Raw genomic sequence first — 7,070 nt, 5'->3', positions numbered from 1 at the left:
CCATCTTTTTTGGGGGGGGGGGCAAACTCTTTTTTTTTTATTTTTTTATTCTTATGTTAATCCCCATACATTACATCATTAATTTTAGATGAAGTGTTCCATGATTCATTGTTTGTGCATAACACCCAGTGCTCCATGCAGAATGTGCCCTCCTCAATACCCACCACCAGGCTAACCCATCCTCCCACCCCCCTCCCCTCTAGAACCCTGTTTGTTTTTCAGAGTCCATCGTCTCTCATGGTTCGTCTACCCCTCCGATTTCCCCCGCTTCATTCTTCCCCTCCTGCTACCTTCTTCTTCTTTTCTTTTTTCTTAACATATATTGAATTATTTGTTTCAGAGGTACAGATCTGAGATTCAACAGTCTTGCACAATTCACAGCGCTTACCAGAGCACATACCCTCCCCAGTGAGGGAGCTCCATCTTGACCATGAGATCACAACCTGAGCTGAAATCGAGAGTCAGGACACTTGACCGGCTGAGCCCCCGCAAGCTCCTCTCAATAATTTTCAATACCTCCCCTTCATATCACATGTTCCATACTGTGTAGCATTATGTCTTTTATCCATCTAATTTTTTTAACAATGCAAAGAAATTTTATGTCTTCCCCAAATAGAATCCAGTTGTCCAACACAGTTTGAGTTTTGACAAAAACATAAGGCCTTTTAATCAGAAGTACAGTCAAACCTCAGAATATTTCCATCATCCCCAAAGTTTTCTTAGGCTCCATTGTAGGCTGTCCCTTCTTCCATCCCCAGCACCAGGCAGCCACTGATCTGCTTTCTGTCCGTATTAATTAGTTAAATTTTCTAAACTTCTATGTAAGTAGGATTACATAGTATATATTCCTTTGTGTCTCGCTTCTTTCAGTGAACGTGGTGTTTTTGAGATTCACCCTTGCTGGGTGTATCAGGAATTCACTTCCTTTTGTTGTTGGTGGTTAGTGTCCCGTTGTACAGATGGACCACAGTTCATCACTTCACCAGCTGAGGGTCACTTATGTTGTTTCTAGCTTGGGATGAACATGTTTTCTTATTTACCTAAGAGTGGAACTGTCAGGTCATACGGTATGTTTGACTTTATAAGAAACTGCAAAACTCTTTCCTAGGGGACTGTACGTCTTCGCATTCCCCCTTGGTATTGTTTCAGTTTTGTTTTATTTTACAGTCCAATAGGTGTATAGTGTGCTCTCATTATAGTTGTATTGTGTATTTCCCTAATGATGTCAAGCAGCTTTTCATTTGCTTTTTTGCCATCCAGATATCTTCTTTGGTGAAACATTGGTTCAAATCCTTTGTACAGTATTTAGTTGGGTTGTTTATTAATATCGAGTTTTGATAGTTCTTTATATATTTGGAATATAAATTTTTTATCGGATAAGGATTTGCAAATATTTTCTCCCACTTTGTGGTTTGTCTTTCTACTCTAACAGTGTCTTTCATAGAGCAGGTGTTCTTAATTTTTTTTTAAAAGATTTTATTTAGGCCGCCTGGGTGGCTCAGTTGGTTAAAAGATTTTATTTATTTATTTGACAGAGAGAGAGAGACAGCGAGAGAAGGAACACAAGCAGGGGGAGTGGGAGAGGGAGAAGCAGGCTTCCCGCTGAGCAGGGAGTCCGATGCGGGGCTTGATCCCAGGACCCTGGGATCATGACCTGAGCTGAAGGCAGACACTTAATGACTGAGGCACTCAGGCACCCCAGGTGTTCTTAATTTTGATGAATCTCCAATTTTTCTTCTAAAATGATTGGGCTCTGGATGTTGTATCTAAGAAATCTTTGCCTATCCCAAGGTCACTAAGGTTTTCCCCTTTGTTTTTGTCAAAATTGTATAGTTTGAGATTTTACATTTAAGTCTGTTATCCATTTTGAATTAAATTTTATATAGGGTAAGATATAGATCAAAGTTTCTTTTTTTTACATACAGGTATTTAATTAATCAGCACCATTTGTGGGGGGGGATCCCATTCTTTCTCCATTGAATTGCCTTTACATCTTTGCCAAAAATTAGCTATATATATATGTGTGTGTGTATATATATATGTTAATTTCAAGATTATTTTGTTCCAAGGACCTATGTATCTATCCTTTCTCTAATAACACACTACTTTGAAAATGTAACTTCATAGAGATTTTTAAATCTGATGATATGAGTCCTCTACTTTGTTCTTTTGCAAAATTACTTTGCCTATTCTGGTTCCCTTGTTTTCTACATTTTTTTTTGTTTTGTTTTGTGGGGTTTTTTCTACATATATATATATTTTTAAGATTTTATTTATTATTTTTATGGAGAGATAGAGACCACAAGTAGGCAGAATGGCAGGCAGAGGGAGAGGTAGAAGCAGGTTCCCTGCCGAGCAGGGAGCCCAATGCAGGGCTCAATCCCAGGACCCTCGGATCATGACCTGAGCCAAAGGCAAATGCTTAACCGACTGAGCCACCCAGGTACCCCTCTACATATATTTTAGAATGAGTTTGTAAATGTCTACAAAAATTCTGCTGGGGGGTGGCACCTGGCTGGCTCAGTCTATGGAGCATGTGACTCTTGATCTTGGGGTAGTGAGGTTGAGTCCCACGTTGGTCTTAGAGATTACTTAAGGGAATTAAAAAAATAGAATTTGGGTCTCCTGGCTGGCTGAGTCAGAAGAGCGTGCAATTCTTGATCCTGGGGTCGTGAGTTTGAGCCCCAAGCTGGGTGTAGAGATTAAATAAATACAAAAGTTAGAATCCTACTCAGACACACAAAAAATTCTGCTGGAGTTTATACTGGAATTCTATTGGATCTACAAATTTGGGGGGGAAATGGCATCTTTACAATTGAGCCGGATGGATTGGATTTACATGGATTGGAAGCAATCCATGAACCTTATGTCTCCCAATTTATTTAAGTCTTCCTTATTTTATCAAGTGTTTTTGTAGTTTTCAGGACACAGAATTTGCAAATATTTTGTAAGACTCTAAGTATTTAGTGGTTTGAGTGCTACTATAACAGTAATGTCTTCAGTTTTCAATTTTTCACTAATAGTATGTAGAACTATGATTGACTTTTGAAATATTAATTTTATATTCTGCAACCTTGCTAAACTATTATTCAAATAGCTCTTATTAATCTATAGATATTTTGTGATTTTCCATGTATACAATCATGTCATCTATCAACAGAGACAGTGTTTTTTCCCTTGCTTTCCAATACATATGTCTTTTATTCCTTGTTCTTGACTTATTGCATTAGATATAACTTTCAATAACAAGGGGTGCCTGGCTGGCTCAGTTGGTAGAGCATGAGGCTCTTAGGATCATGAGTTCAAGCCCCATGTTGAGCGTAGAGTTCACTTTAAAAAAAAAAAATAACCCTCAATAACAACATTGGAGTGGAGAGCAGATATCCTTGCCTTTTATAGAAATTGTTGCGTCTTTCACCATTATGATTTTCACTGTATGTTCTTATAGTTGCCCTTTATTAGGTTGAGGAAGTTCTGTTCTAGTCCTGGTTTGCTGAGGGTTTTTATCATCAACAGATGTTTAATTTTGCCAATGCTTTTCCTGCATCAATTACTAGAGCATGTGATTTTTCCTTTTTAGATTGTTAATATGACAAATTACAGTGATTTTTTTTTTAAGATTTTGATTAGAGAGCGAGAGAGAGTGTGCATGAGCAGGGGGAGGGTTAGAGGGAGAGGGAGAAGCAGACTCCCCGCTGAGCAGGGAGCCCGATGTGGGACTCGATCCCAGGACCCTGGGATCATGACCTGAGCTGAAGGCAGTTGCTTAACTGACTGAGCCACCCAGGTACCCCATAACTATGAATTCTTAATTTTTTTTAAGAATTTTTTTTAAAAGATTCTATTTATTTGAGAGAGAGCGTGAGTGCATGGGTGCATGTGTGTGTGTGAGAGAGAGAGAGAGAGAGAGCGCATGTGCGCGCACGCACTTCCTGCCAAGCAGGGAGCCCAACTCAGGACTTGATCCCAGGACCCTGGGATCAAGACCTGAGCCAAAGGCAGATGCTCAACCTGAGCCACCCCTTTGCCTCTCTTTGTCAGTCTTTTGGAAGTTTATCAATTTTATCTTTTCAAAGAGCTTTTCTTTTGTTTTGTCTTTTTTTTTTTTTTTCCTCTCAGTTTCATCTCTGCTTTTTTATTTTCTTCCTTCTTGCTTTGGTTAATTTTGTTCTCTAATTTTTGAGGTAAAAACTTAGATTATTGCTTTGAGACTTTTTTTTTTTTTAAGATTTATTTGAGAGGGAGTGCATGAGTGAGCCATGGGAGGGGCAGAGGGAGAAAAAGAGGGAGAGAATCTCAAGCAGACTCCCCATGAGTGTGGAGCCCTACACAGGCCTGAGATCACAACCAGAACCGAAACCAAGAGTTGGTCACCGAGGCATCTCAAGACCTCTCTTTTTAAATATTAGCATTTTTTAATTTTTAATTTTTTAGATTTTATTTATTTGCAAGAGAGAATGGGAGACAGAGAGCACAAGAGGGAGGAGGGTCAGAGGGAGAAGCAGACTCCCTGCCGAGCAGGGAGCCCGATGCGGGACTCGATCCCGGGACTCCAGGATCATGACCTGAGCCGAAGGCAGCCGCCTAACCGACTGAGCCACCCAGGCGCCCTTAAATATTAGCATTTGATGCTCCAAATTCTTCACCAAGCACTGCTTTGGCTACAACTTTCAAATTTCAACTGATTAGATTTTCATTTTCACTCAGTTCTATATCCTTTTTAAATTCCCTTTTCCCCTTGACCCATGGATTTACTATTTATTTTCCAGTTCTTATTTAAATTCCAATTAGTCAACATATAATATTAGTTTCAGGAGTAAAGACCCGTGGCTTATTCAAAAGTATGTTTATTTTTCAAGTGTTTGGATATTTTATTGCTATCTTTCTGATTTCTAGGTTGAATCAGTTATAGAGAGCATCCTCCATATGTTTTTTCTTCTATGTCTGTCGAACTTTGCTTTATGACCCAGGGTATAGTGTATGTTGGTGATGCTTGATGTGTGCCTGAAAAGAATGTGTACTCTGCTGTTGTTGGGTGAAGTGTTCCGTAATTGACAATGGCATCACCTTGTTGATTATCTGTTTCAGTTCCTCCATACCCTTTCTGATTTTTGATCTAGTGGTTCTTTTTTTTTTTTTTAAGATTTTATTTATTTATTTGACAGAGAGAGACACAGCGAGAGAGGGAACACAAGCAGGGGGAGTGGGAGAGGGAGAAGCAGGCTTCCCGCGGAGCAGGGAGCCCGATGCGGGGCTCGATCCCAGGACCCTGGGATCATGACCTGAGCCGAAGGCAGACGCTTAAAGACTGAGCCACCCAGGCGCCCCATTTGATCTAGTGGTTCTTTCAATTATGAGAGAAAACTATTAAATTTTCTGACTATAAATGTGGATCCATCTTTTTCCTTTAAATTCTATCAGTTTTTATTTTATGTATTTTGCAGCTCTGTTATTTGGTACATATACATTTAGTATTACATCATCTTCATTAGTTGGCCCTCTTATGTTTGTGTAATAACCCTCCTTGTCCTTGAATATTTTCTTTGCTCTGAGGTCTACTTTACCTGTTATTAATTTAGCTACTCCTGTTCTCTCTTGATTAATGTTTGTGACATTGTTTTCCTCTACTCACCTTAGTGCAGGGGAGGAAATGGTCAACAGGGCTCTACCTCGGTCTTTGCAGGGGAGGGGTAAAGCTACCACCTTTGCTTGGGTTAGTGCAAGGCAGGGATGGTCAACAGAACTCTACCCCCACAGTTTCTGGACTCCTGGAGAAGAGGAGTAGGAGTATCACCTCATTAATACAGGATGAGATGGTTGACAGGGCCATGCCCCACAATCTCTACATCACCCCCATGGGGAGGGAGGCATGGCCTCTTAGGTGTTCTCCTGGAAGAGGGCAGGTATAATCAAAGGGCACAGAATTCTACTTTAAAATGAAAATATTCGGGGCACCTGGGTGGCTCAGTCATTAGGCGTCTGCCTTCGGCTCAGGTCATGGTTCCGGGGTCCTGGGATCGAGGCCCACATCAGGCTCCCTCCTCCACGGGAAGTCTGCTTCTCCCTCTCCCACTCCCCCTGCTTGTGTTCCCTCTCTCACTGTGTCTCTCTCTGTCAAATAAATAAGTGAAATTGAAAGAAAGAAAGAAGAAAGAAAGAAAGGGGCCCCTGGGTGGCTCAGTTGTTAGGCGTCTGCCTTCAGCTCAGGTCATGATCCCGGGGTCCTGGGATCGAGCCCCACATCGGGCTCCCTGCTCAGCGGGAATCCTGCTTCTCCCTGTCCCACTCCCCCTGCTTGTGTTCCCTCTCTTGCTGTCAATCTCTCTGTCAAATAAATAAATAAAATCTTTAAAAAAAAAAAGAAAGAAAGAAAGAAAAGAAGAAAGAAAAGAAAAGAAGAAAGAAAGAAAGAAGAAGAAAGAAAAAAGAAGAAAGAAGAAAGAAAAAAAAAGAAGAAAGAAAGAAAAGAAGCGGGGCGCCTGGGTGGCTCAGTTGGTTAAGCGACTGCCTTCAGCTCAGGTCATGATCCTGGAGTCCTGGGATCGAGTCCCGCATCGGGCTCCTTGCTCAGCGAGGAGTCTGCTTCTCCCTCTGACCCTCCCCACCTCATGCTTTCTCTCTCTCAAATAAATAAATAAAATCTTAAAAAAAAAAAAAGAAAAGCAAGCAAGAAAGAAAAGAAGCAAGCAAGAAAGAAAAGCAAAAAGAAAAGAAAAGCAAGAAAAAGAAAAGCAAGAAAAAGAAAAGCAAGCAAGAAGCAAGCAAGCAAGCAAGAAGCAAGCAAGCAAGCAAGAAAGAAGCAAGCAAGAAAGAAGCAAGCAAGAAGCAAGCAAGCAAGAAGCAAGCAAGAAGCAAGCAAGCAAGCAAGAAGCAAGCAAGCAAGAAGCAAGAAGCAAGCAAGCAAGAAGCAAGAAAAGCAAGCAAGAAGCAAGCAAGCAAGAAGCAAGAAGCAAGAAGCAAGCAAGAAGCAAGCAAGAAGCAAGCAAGAAGCAAGCAAGAAGCAAGAAGCAAGCAAGAAGCAAGAAGCAAGCAAGAAGCAAGCAAGCAAGCAAGAAGCAAGCAAGCAAGCA

At 40.9% G+C, this 7,070-nt stretch overlaps 1 protein-coding gene across 1 annotated transcript in view; it reads left to right on the top strand.

Moving 5' to 3' along the window:
* The window catches only part of FBXW12 (F-box and WD repeat domain containing 12), a 20,923-nt gene that overhangs the window by 12,987 nt on the left and 866 nt on the right, over window positions 1-7,070 (top strand). The window lies entirely within an intron of this gene.

This window comes from Mirounga leonina, unplaced genomic scaffold (assembly GCF_011800145.1).
Source record: "Mirounga leonina isolate KUSES-001 unplaced genomic scaffold, KU_Mleo_1.0 Mir_94, whole genome shotgun sequence".
Taxonomy (NCBI): domain Eukaryota; kingdom Metazoa; phylum Chordata; class Mammalia; order Carnivora; family Phocidae; genus Mirounga; species Mirounga leonina.
This window is presented reverse-complemented; position numbering and strand designations above follow the sequence as displayed.